General features: G+C 39.3%; 1 protein-coding gene across 2 annotated transcripts in view; it reads left to right on the top strand.

Annotated features, from left to right (window-relative positions):
- Positions 1 to 12,175, top strand: part of Arhgef28 (Rho guanine nucleotide exchange factor 28) — a 373,543-nt gene that overhangs the window by 170,554 nt on the left and 190,814 nt on the right. The window lies entirely within an intron of this gene.

The raw sequence follows: 12,175 nt of genomic DNA, 5'->3' as shown, positions 1-12,175 counted from the left end.
ATGGTGCTGGCAAAACTGGATCTCCACTTGTAGAAGAATGAAACTAAACCCCTGTCTTTCACCTTGCACAAAAGTCAATTCCAAATGGCTCAAAGACCTTAATGTAAAGCCTGAAACTCTGAAAGTGTTAGAAGAAAACAGTGGGAAGAACCTATAAGATATAGGTGTAGGAAAGGATTTTCTAAACCTGACATCAATTGCTCAGGAAACAAGGGCAAGAATTAAAGTAAAAAGCTTCTGTACATCAAAGGAGGCAACCAGGGAAGTGAACAGAAAACCCACAAAATGGGAGAAAAATCTTCACCAGTGACACATCTGACAGAGGTTTAATATCCAGAATGTATAACAAACTCCAAAAACAGAGAATCAAGACGAGAAGTAACCCAATAAAAAGATGGGCTAAGGAGATGAACAGAGTTCTCAAAAGAAGAAGTAAAGATGGCTATGAAGCACTTAAAGGATGTTTAACATCACTAATAATCAGGGAAATGCAAATTAAAACCAATTTCTTGTGCAAATCCTATGACAGCAGTGTGGAGAATCCTTTAAAAACTACAAGTGAACCTACCATTTGACCCAGTTATACCATTCTTTGGCATATACCCAAAGGACTCACCCTGTTACAGTGTCACTTGCACATCCAAATTTGTTGCTGCTCTTTTCACAATAGCTAAGATATGGAAGCAACTTAAGTGCCCCTCAACTGATGAGTGGATAATGAAAATGTGGTTCATTTATATGATGGAGTTTTACTCAGCAGTAAAGAAAGTTGAAATCATGAAATTTGCAGGTAAATGGATGGAACTAGAAACTTATACTAAGTAATACAGAATCAGAAAAAAAAATTGATATATGTTCTCCCTCATATGTGGATCGTAGAACCAAACCGTGAGTATGTATAAATAAATATGCATCTAGACATAACTATAGGAACCAGGATAATGGAAAGAACCAGGGTTGTAAAGGAAAAAAAAAGAATGTGAAAGAGAAGAACAGTAGGAAACAGGCCTTAAAAGGGGAGATATGGATAAAAATTGGGTTAGTTTAAGGGAGGGGGGAAGTAAGGGTATACAAGGAACCCAGGGGTTAAAGGGAAAGAAGGAGCTCAAGAGAGGTAAGACCATTGGAAAAGGGTATTAGTAAGGGAGATAGGGGGGAAATGGGGGCACCTTAAGTGGAAAACCATGATGGAGGGGTGAGATGATGCAAGAGATAAAGAATGCCTAGCTAGTTTTGAAAACCGGTGGGAACCATAGTAGTCCAACAACATACTGACAAATTATACGTAGCAGATCAAGAAATATATGTCTAGGCAAGGTTTATCTGAGAATAGTTGGTCTTTGCTCAAGATTTATCTGTATGACACACAATAATTAAAAGTACCAGACTGGTTGAACTAACCTTCTTGGATGTTTAACAGACATACTTTGAGACCTATACTAATTTGGTCAGAGGGACATAAAGGACAGTTTTTGCTCCTTGCCCTCCTAGGTCGACTAGTTCCAGGGGACTATGAGCATCTCTCAAAATGTCCTGTAATTGTGGTGGGTCACCTGTCCTCTTGATCAAGGAGGCCGAGGAGACCCCACGAGTTGGACTTGAACGAATGTTCCATCTACAAAGAGGAGGGTCAACACAGAGGAATCATTTCCTCCATGCTTCTAAGTGAAGCCAGCCATGGTCAAGTAGGACCTTTGACTTATCTTCACATAGGCGGAACTGGTAAAAGAAACGAGCCAGGGTTTCCTCCCAAGTCCGTGTGACCCCTGAGGAACAGATCCTCAAACGACCTTAAGAGTAAAATTAAATCGGTTTATCTGGGCAAACTGGCCTTAAATACCCAAAAGGAAAGTATAACCAAAGATTAAAAGGGCCAATATAATTTTTTAAGACTCCATATGTATAGCTAAAGTCTACATAACAAACAACAATACCAGATAGGAGATACCTTCTTTTGAGTTGTTGGCCGAGGTACCCAAGAGACTCCCTGATAGTAACCCAGCATAGAATTTGGATAATGAACAGCAAACTCCAATCATACCTAAAGGAATATGGACAACTGATTGTTGCTAGATGAGGAACAGCTGACCTTCCTAAAACAAAGACCTCTAGATAGACTGACTAGATTCACCAGAGGGACAAATAGTGTGGAATGGCTGGGGTGCCGACAACACAGCAGACAGTTACATAGATATCAGAGTTATCAGGGCTCTAGTCGGGGGAGGGAGGCTATGGGAGGGCGCCATCTGGGAAGTGGGTGTATATTTGAATAAGATGGTTTGGCATGTTCTGTGTGATACACACACACACTCACACAAAAAAAATCAACAAGTTAAAAAAATATATTTGAGGAGGCAGCATGGAAATTTACGTCATTTTAATTAGTAGAGGTGATAAACATTACCATTGAAATCTACCCGATGACTTTATAGACATACACAGGCACCAAGGATCCAAGTACAATGGATTATGACTAGCAATAATCAGATACATACAGATTAGAGATGCATACGCCAACATCTCAGTAGCAAAAACAATGCGTCTTTCTGCAAGGAACAATATATTCTAAAATGAAATGGAGATCTTTTTTAAAGGTTAAAAACACATTCAATTTTATGTCTTACAGGGCTTATACTGAGTTCAATATTGTATAACTGTATTAATTCAACTGTGAACCTAGAAGCTTACAGCCACTTGTGAAAGAGATGTACTCTTGCTCCAGAGTGTGTTAATGAATATGTTAAAGGTGCAATGAAATGCTTCTTCTAATCATGTAGTTATTAAAAATTAAAAAAAGTCACACAGCTGGGCATTGTGGTACATGCCTTTAGTCCCAGCACTCTGGAGGCAGAGGTAGGCAGATTTCTGTGAGTTCAAGGCCAGCCTGGTCTACATAGCGAGTTCCAAGCCCGCTGGGGCTACAGAAAACCCTGTCTCAAAAGGACCAAAAAAAAAAAAAGTGATGTAAATATTTTTCTCACATATATTAATATGTATAATTAATATATAGCAAATTGGCTGATAGATTTTATTTTTGCCAGGGAAAATTGTTATTGTGGAAAAAAGAATTTGGACACATATATGTCTGAAGGTACAAGTGGGTTATTTATTCAGGGACTCCTAGGCAGGTATTTTTCTGGCCTTTATGGAATACATGGTTTCTAGTATATCAACCAAACACATAATGAAGCTTGGTTTTGTAAAGCTGATGCTAAAAATTAAATCTACAGGGAAAATATTGTCTTTAACAAAACAAAGCTTGATCTCTTAGTTTGCTGTATAAATTTAGAGTTCAGTTTTCCTCCTGTTTTTATAAGCCATTCTATGCAGAGAGGAAATTCCATGGGAAAACTAGTTGATCTTTCTGACTTTTCTTTAGGGAAGTCGTGGGGTTAAACACAGCTTATGTGTTTAGGGGGCAATGGATATTTGCTGGTTGAAATCTGTCATCAAAGAGGGCCAGTTGGTAGAACTGGTAGACTGACTGGGGTGGCTTAGAGCATTTCATAGTTTAATTACTTATTTCATAGATCAGATTAAGAGTATGTTCGTAACTGACAAATAACACTATCATAGATTTAAACTTTAATCTAGAAATTAGAGGTATGAGTCATGGGTTGCAGAGTACCTGTTCTCAGGGCAAGTTTGAACAGTGTCTGCTTTCATAAAAACCAGTCACAGCACAGTGAATAAGGACTTAAAGGAAACATAGTAAACCTTGTCATGAACCACACATGTAATGCACCGTATGAGGAATGTAACGTGATGCTATCACAAAGGAGAAGGGTGGTGGGCATGGCACTTTGCTCTGCTGATAGTTTGTTTCTCTGTACATTACAACTAACAAGAGAAAAGGAAATGCAAAGACCCTGGGACTTCAGAGGGAAGTTTTAAGAGTTTTTCAGCAACGGTTAACCTCTTGATCCTGTGTTCACAGAAGGAGTTTAAAGAGCAGTTTAAATATTGCTAGTTATCTGCAGGAAAAGCCACTAAGAAGTAATTACCAGTTCATTATGAAAGACTCAAGGGAAGTCGCCAACTTTATGTGACTTGGGTATCTTGCTTCAAGTCACATAGACCTGTCAGTTTTCTCCTAGGCAGCAAGAGAAAGGGAATGTGTGGCTTGGCAGTGTTTGCAGAGGAAAAGCTCTGTTTCTTTCTTTGAATAGAGAAAAGAGATGTATAACCAGTTTAACACTTGAAATAGAGCCGGTTCTGTTTTTATCCTTGAATGCAATCTGTTGTCAACAGATACAGGAGGAAAGGAGAGCAAGGTTCAGGTTCAGGCTCGGGCTGCTGACTGGGCCAACTTCATTGCGTTGAAGGTCTTTGTCATGTTGAAGTTGAAGGTCACAACTTCAGGTCTTTGTCATGCTGGGCCATGAGGTTTGCTTTGCTTGTTGGCCTGCAGACCATGGAGTCTGCCTGCTTTGTTACTCTGCCCCAAAGCTGTGTGCTGGATAGTAAGTTGGAAATGGCATCAGAGGAAACACTATTGGGTAGGAATCCTATACAAGACAGATTTATTCCAACATACAAATTTCTGCTTCTTTTTTTTTTCTTTCCAGTTTTGAAATTAATACATTTATGGACAACAACTGATTCTGGTAGTTTCTGTGTTTCTTTCGGAAATTTTGATGAAAAAAAGTAATTTGTATACCTATTCAGTGTTGCTTTCTAGCCTTCTGTCACTTCTGATGGTTTCTATAAGGCAGACATCATCACACCTTCTTTTTTGACAATCAAGCTGGTATTAAAGTCCTTCAGTTGCTAAGGTAACCCCACGGTGAACACTAATGATGGGGAGAATGTCCTTTGGGATAGTGCCTATGGGAAATTTCTATGGCAAATTGAAACAATTATTTCACAATATTTATCTTTGCATCTGGGTATTGTTTGGGACATTTTAAATCCTTAATATAAAATGTTTTTATTGTTTTCCAAGCTTGTTTTAGCTTTTTCAAGGAATAGAATTTCCGACAGTGAAGATTAGAATTAGAATTGAACTCCTAAGGAAGAGAATACTTGCCCCCTTCCGCAAATGATTTGGATTTGTCTTTCAACACATTCCCTGTTTAAGAAGCTGTGTCTTACAGAAGAAGGAGCAGCGTACATTCTCTCTTAGACAACTAGCTTCCTACTTTTGTCTGGCAACAATGGACCGTTGACCGGAATACAGAGTTGCACATTTATTCTCACATCTGGGAAGTGGAACATAAGATTGCATTCAGGTCACTTTCTCCCCTTCAATTATAATTTTCAGGGAGAAAGAATGTAAATCGAAACTTTGATTTTTGAACACCCTACCCTGATGTACTTCCCAAGGGGTGCTGAACCCTGGGAGGGTTTTCAATTCACCTCTGACTGGCTGAACCCCTTCTCTGCCGCCTCTGCTCTTGGACTCTTCAAACATGCAGGATGCACATGGCAGCTTTTGATTGCACACAGATGATTAGAATTGAACTTGAAAATGAGAGCAGCTAAGGAATCTTTTTGTGTTTATCTTGAAGAGGACAAAAAGGAAAAGTTTCCAGTTCGCATAGATTTCTTAATAGGGTTTGACTGCTGGCAGCTGTCTTTGTACTGTTTTATTTAAAATATAAATGACATATGCATTTAAAAACTACTGGTATTTAGTGATTAACAGGTTGAAGAAGATGAGTGGGAAGGGCCTGGAAAGGGGTAGAGCAGGGCACCAGAAATGACATGAGCTCTTAGGGAAATGGCAAACTGTGTGTTCGGTTCAAGGCCCCTTTACTTGGCTCCTGTGGCCTTTTGTGACTTAACTAGGAGCCTTGGTGTGTGTGGGAAGTGGTATAGAATCTTCTGTAATCCCACTCTACGCTTCTATATACCTTACTTGCTGCTTACCCCTGGAGCCGGGTTGTTTTTATTTTGAAGGCTTTTTTCACAGTCTATGTGCATATGTGTATGGTGAAAGGCCTGAGCTGGGGTCCTTAGAAGCTGTGCAGTTCATTTTCCTTTTGCTAATGCTCTTCCCGCCAACTCAGCTTGTTGGGTTATTACAGTTTCTGCCTTTTCATGTATTCCTTTTAGAACATCTATTTTGGACTTTTTATTCTTTTGCAGGTTTATTTTTATAACTCTTACTTTCCTGTCTCTAATTTATAGTAGGAAACAGAAACATATATAATACTAAATAAATCCATCCCTGATTCTTAAAAAAAAGGTAGTTTCTAATTCTTATAGTGTAATTCTTTATTTCCCTTCAAAGTATTAACTTTTATAGCTTTCTTCTTGTTGTTGGCTTTAATATATTTTCCTTGATAAGTACACTACAGCTGTGGTCAATTCAAGCTAGCCTTCACATAATGGGAGGGATAATGGTTAAGAACTCACATTTTCGGTAAAGAAAATGGGGCTCCATCCTTGGTGCTCTGCTTATCTCCTTAGTGAACCTGAGGAATTGCATGATACATCAGGCCTGTCTCCAGCCCCTGTAGAATGAGGATAGCAATGGGACATACATCATAGAATGACTATCAGCATGAAATGAGATAATATGCACACAGAAAAAAAAACTAGATAAATATTAACTGTCCATAGAAACAAGGAAAGTCTTATCACAGTTTCAGGCACCTCATGAACATGGAACAAGTGTGGCTGTGGGGTTCCATTTTTCCTTTCATTTATACGTCTCCATTTCTATTTAAACCTTTCCCTAACCTCCCTAGCCCCATCCTAAGTAGACAGCACCTTTTATACTGACTTCCTGTTTGGTTGAGTCTATTTCCCTTCTTTCTTACCTCTCACTGGAATATCCCCTGCTGATTGTGCCCCTGACACTGAACGAAGGAATAAAAACCTCTCAGTGATGCTGTGGTTCGTACCACAGTAATTTAACATTTCTTAGCCTAGCGCTTGGGGCCTGAGGCTCTGGTGTCCAATGCCAGGGCAATGAGTGGATTCTTATTCAGTTGTTTAGTGGCCAGTTTCCTGGTTGTACTATAATCAAGACAAATACTGCAGACTTTAAAAGGCCAGCTGCAAAATGAGTCCACACGTTTTCTGCCTGTCAATAACAAAGGGAAACTGTAGTGTATTTACATTTGACTCCAAGCAGAGCAGCATCCCTGAAGGGTCCACAGGGTAAGTAATGCCACTCTCTGGTGGAGTGAAGGAAACACAGAAGCAGCAAGCATCTATTGATGGGAATAAATGGTCAACTTGAATCAGAGCCTGGAAGAAATGGTAACAAATGAAAGAAAAATGGATTGCATAGGTTGCAAAGACAACCTGGCATAATTGGTGCTTCTAACACCTAATGACTGGCTGCTGCCCCAGGCAGGGGATTACAGCAAATTTGTCTTAATGGCTCATCTGGTACACTGCATCGATGCAATTATAGTGTACAAGCCAGAGACTAGTTCCCTTCAATTATGTTTTTAAATGATAACCAGAGAAAAACCGTTTTCAAACATACCACATATCTATTTAGTGACTGTTTATTGGGAGTTTTGTAATAAAACAAACATGTATGATTTTTGAGAACCCTGTCTCATATGTTATTTTCATTATAGTGCTCCTGGCATTCTGAAGCAGTGGGCTGGGTAGACACCCTTTTACAGACCAGGCAACTCCCCAAAGTTGTAGTACCATAAAGGCCCAAGTTCAGGTCTTCAGCCCTTTTAACTCACCTCCCTTTATACTATACAAGGTTGTGTCTGGGTTCTTATTACCTGGTATTTTTCCCACATTGTGTATTTCAGTGTGGAATGTTCCTAGAATGTGAAGGGCAAAAATTGGGTCACCATCTTGGAGTTCTAATAGACTTTTTAGTATTTCAACTGTTTTGTACTAGTTCCACAAGCTGAAGTCTAACAAGCCTCTGTGAGATGCCACATCCAGTCACGTGTTGTACACACACTGCGGACTTTTTGGGATGATTGTGTCTAATGGGTGTTTTTGCAGATTCTTCTCAGTTAAGAATAGTTACAAACTGAGTGTCTCAAATGCATCTGATGTAGAAAAGAAGACTGAGGTGAGCACAGCCTGCCAGTGTGCTTGTGCCCCTCCATGCCTCCTTTTTTGGTTTTGATCCATCCATGACTGCCATGTTGGTCTTCTCTTCCTTAGAATGTCCTGAATTATTCTTTCTCATACATGTGTTTATATTTGCAGTTTCTATCTTGGATTCACCAGTCTTTCTCCTTCTGTGTTGAAGGCTTGTTTGTGTACTCACTATTAGAGCCCTAAGCTGACTGCATCAGTGGAAGATGCTGTAAGCCATGGCCCCTTTTCTTACTTTCATTGAGAACTCTGCAAACATTTCAGAGCTTGTGTGTGGTACCCAGGCCATTTTGCTTTGACTTTTGAGATGCATTTTTATTTATCTTTTTCTTTCATTGTTCTTAATTTTTGCTCATTGTGTTTGGCATTTTATAAACATCCTTGAACATCCAAGTCATGATATATTACATAAGTTTAATAATTCATAGATAAGTTTTCTAGTAGACTGGGTTATTTTTTAATTTCAATTTACACTCTTTGCATCTAAGCCTTAGAACTTTAGTTCACCAGACAGTGATTTCACGGACCAGACATTTATTTTATGCTGAACACAAATAGCTGTTTGCTGTTCACAGGCAAGGGACCAAGTCCACCTCTGTATGCATGGGCATGGCATGTAGAAAAAGTGTCATTCAGTGCTTTACTGAATGGCCTAGATGCACAGTTGAAACCTCTGTGATTATGTGACTTTGGGAATCAGAGTAGAACTAATTTTATTTTAATGAGTTGGATTTATTTAAATGAAAGAGCTTTGATCTTCCAAAAATTTACTATGTTGAATATATTCCAAGGCTTCTCTCAGGAGTTATAAAACATTACTAGGTTGAACAAATTGAAAGTCCTTCTGGATTTATTTGTGTTAAAAAATATAATTTGTGTCAGGTGTGGTATTGCACACCTTTAGTCCTAGCACTTGGGAGACAGAGGCAGGTGGCTCTCTGTGAGTTCAAGGCCAGTTTGGTCTACATAGCCAATTCCATACCAGCTGGGGCTACAGAGTGACACTGTCTCAAATAGACAAATGTGTGTGTGTGTGTGTGTGTGTGTGTAATTTGCTTTTATATTATTATACTCATGACATTTTAGCTTTAACATTTTGTTAAGAGGTTAAGTCTATTTCCTCATTTAGTAGTAAATACTTTGAATGACCGATAACTTGTCCAATTCACAGAAAACTTTTGTCATTGTCTTTCTTTGGTGCTTTTTTTTAAGCTGGTAATTTTAAAATTATGCATATATGTGTGTCTATGTGTGGGTTTCTGTATGTGAGTCCAGGTGTCTGCAGAGTCCATAAGAAGGTGTTGGATCCCTTGGACCCAATACGGATGCTGGGAACTGAACTTGGGTCCTCTAGAAGAGCAATACATGCTCTTAATTGCTGAATCATCTCCTTAACCCCTTGTTACTTTTTAAATTACATTTGTTTATTTATTTATAGTCAGGGTTTCACTATATAGCCCTTGACTGACCTAGAACTTGCTATGTAGACGTGTCCAGTCTCAAACTCACAGTGATTCTCCTGCCTCTGCCTCCCCAGTGCTGGGATTAAAGGCACTTAGCCACTGAGCCATCTTGCTGGCCTAGTGATTTATTTTTATTGTTAGAATACTGTTATATGATTACAATAGTTTTGGACTTTTAGGGCATGAAGATTATTTTTAATTTTGAACTTCGAGGTTTTGTGTTTTTTTCCTGGCATACATCAGCATATTCCTTGCCAGGGTCTACATGATATTGTTATGGGATGGACTTACCATAAGACATCAGTTTCTTTATTAGATAATGCCATCGTGTGCTCCAAAACATTTATAGTAACTTATACTTTTCTAGCAGTGACAGTAAGGTCCAGAGACTTGCTTAATTACTTAATTATATTTTAAAAGAATTTTATTAACATATTAGGCTTCATTATGACAAACTGGTTCCAAAGGCCCATGAACCACATGACTAGGTTTCTCATAGCAATGACCCCACTCCTAGTATAAGTTTTCTTAGTTTCTTTCTTTTTAAAAAATTTTATTTTATGTGTAGGAGTGTCTTGCCTGCATGTAAGTACACTCATGTCCTGCAATGCCCATGAAGGTCAGAAGCGGGCATCATATCTACTGGAACTGGAGTTATGGATGGTTGTTAGCCACCATGTGGGTGTTGGGAACTGAACTCGGGTGTTCTGCAAGGGCAGCCAGTGCTCTTAACCACTGAGCCATCTCTCCAGCCCAAGTTTTCTTAGTTTCTTTTCTCATTGCTATGATCAAATACCTGAGAAGAAGCAGCTTAATTGAGGAAGGATTTATGTTGGCTAATCAGTCCATTGTGGCAGGGAAGGCATGGAGGCAGGAGCCTGAGGTCATGTTGGGGCAGAAGCCTGAGGTGACATGAAGGCGGGAGTCTGAGGTGACATGGGGGCAGGAATCTGAGGTGATGTGGGGGCAGGAGTCTGACGGGAGAAGGGAGTGGGAGCCTTAGGTGGCTGGTCACATTTCATCCACAGTCAAGAAACAGAAAGAGATAAATGTGATGCTCAGTTGGCTTTCTCCTTTTTACTATTTTATTCAGTCTGGGATTCAGGTGGGCCTTTCTCTTTAAGTTATTAATCCTGTCTGGAAATGCCCTCACAAACACACTCAAAGATATGCCTCGTTAATACCCTAGGTAGTTTGATTTTATTTTTTTTCCCCAATTTTCTCATTTATTTATTTATTTATTTATTTATTTATTTTAAAATTATTTAATAACCACATACTTAGAAAATCTTATTAAGTTGATAATATCAACCATCACAGTTCCAAAGAGACTTCAACCCTATCTTGACTTTACAGTGAGCAAAGATGTGTGAAGAAGAGTTCATACCAGTGGGATTTCCAGATCATCTGAGCCACAGAGCAGGGGTAGCCATTTGTTTCAGTGGTTACCCAAGGAAAGAGCTTTGCCTTACAGTCAATCTGCATTTAGAACCATTATTGTATTACCTAATTATACCTTTCAATTAGCAGAAAATTCATCATGGAAAATTTGAAACTTAAATTATCAATGTCAGCTCATCAATGATAACAATACGTCATATTGTAGGGGATGTTGATGGTAGGAGAGGCTATATATGTGTGCGGACAAGGACTGTGGGAAATTGCTGTACCTGCTACTCAAGATTATTATGAACTTAAAATTGCTCTAAAAAAAAAAGGCCACTGGACTGTGAAATGGCCTGTAAGATTAGGCAGAGTGTGGTAGGGGCAGATTACCTAAAAGGGTACTTTGATAGACTATCATGTGGAGTTGAGAAAGTGAAGCCTAAGTTGCAGTAGAGACCCCAGAATATTGGAAATGCCAGAAACACCAGCCATCAACAGTGGAAAGTTTCAGGGACCCTGTGAAGCCAGCCCAAGAGAAAGGTCACATGTGCCTCAGGTAACAGAGCTGGAGGGAGAGGACTATGTAAACCTGTTACAGGAGCTCCAATGATATTATCACAAATCCTAAATGCTAGAGGTGGACCTGCAGGTTTTGGTATTTTCCCTGCTGGGTTTCTGTCTTGCTTTGATCTGATATGTCTTTGCCATGTGTTCATTCTTTCTCTTTGTAATGGGGAGTATTTATTTTTGTACCATTGAGTTTTGAAAATATGTAACTTGTTTTTTGATTTCAGAACGGTACAGTTAAGAGATTGCCTTGAGTCTCAGAAGAGACTTTGGACTTTCGAATAATGTTGGAACTATTGAAGTTGGGTTCTTGGAGATGAATTAAATATATTTTACATTATAAGATGGCTATGAGCCTTTGAGGACAGTGGTAGAATATTCTGATTTAAAAGCAGTGTGTTTGGGTGTTGTGCTGGATAGTTTCAGTTGTTATCTTGACATACCTGAGATGAGGGAGCCTCAACTGGGGGATTTCCTCTACCAGACTGGCCTGTGGGCATGTGTGTGAGGCATTTTCTTGATTGCTGAGTGATGTGGGAGGGCCTAGCTCACTGTGGATGGTAACACCCCTGGGGCAGATGGTTTGGGGTTGTGTAAGAATGCAGGCTGAGCACAGGCCGGAAGAGCAAGCCAATGAGCAGTGTTCCTCCATGGTCTCTGCTTCAGTTCCTGCTTCCTTCCCAATGCGCCTTTGGACAGTGCTTTTTTAAATTAAAAAAAATTTTTTT

Source organism: Nannospalax galili, unplaced genomic scaffold (assembly GCF_000622305.1).
Source record: "Nannospalax galili isolate Female #2095 unplaced genomic scaffold, S.galili_v1.0 scaffold898, whole genome shotgun sequence".
Taxonomy (NCBI): domain Eukaryota; kingdom Metazoa; phylum Chordata; class Mammalia; order Rodentia; family Spalacidae; genus Nannospalax; species Nannospalax galili.
Note: the sequence above shows the minus strand (reverse complement) of the source record. Positions and strands in the feature narration are given on the sequence as shown.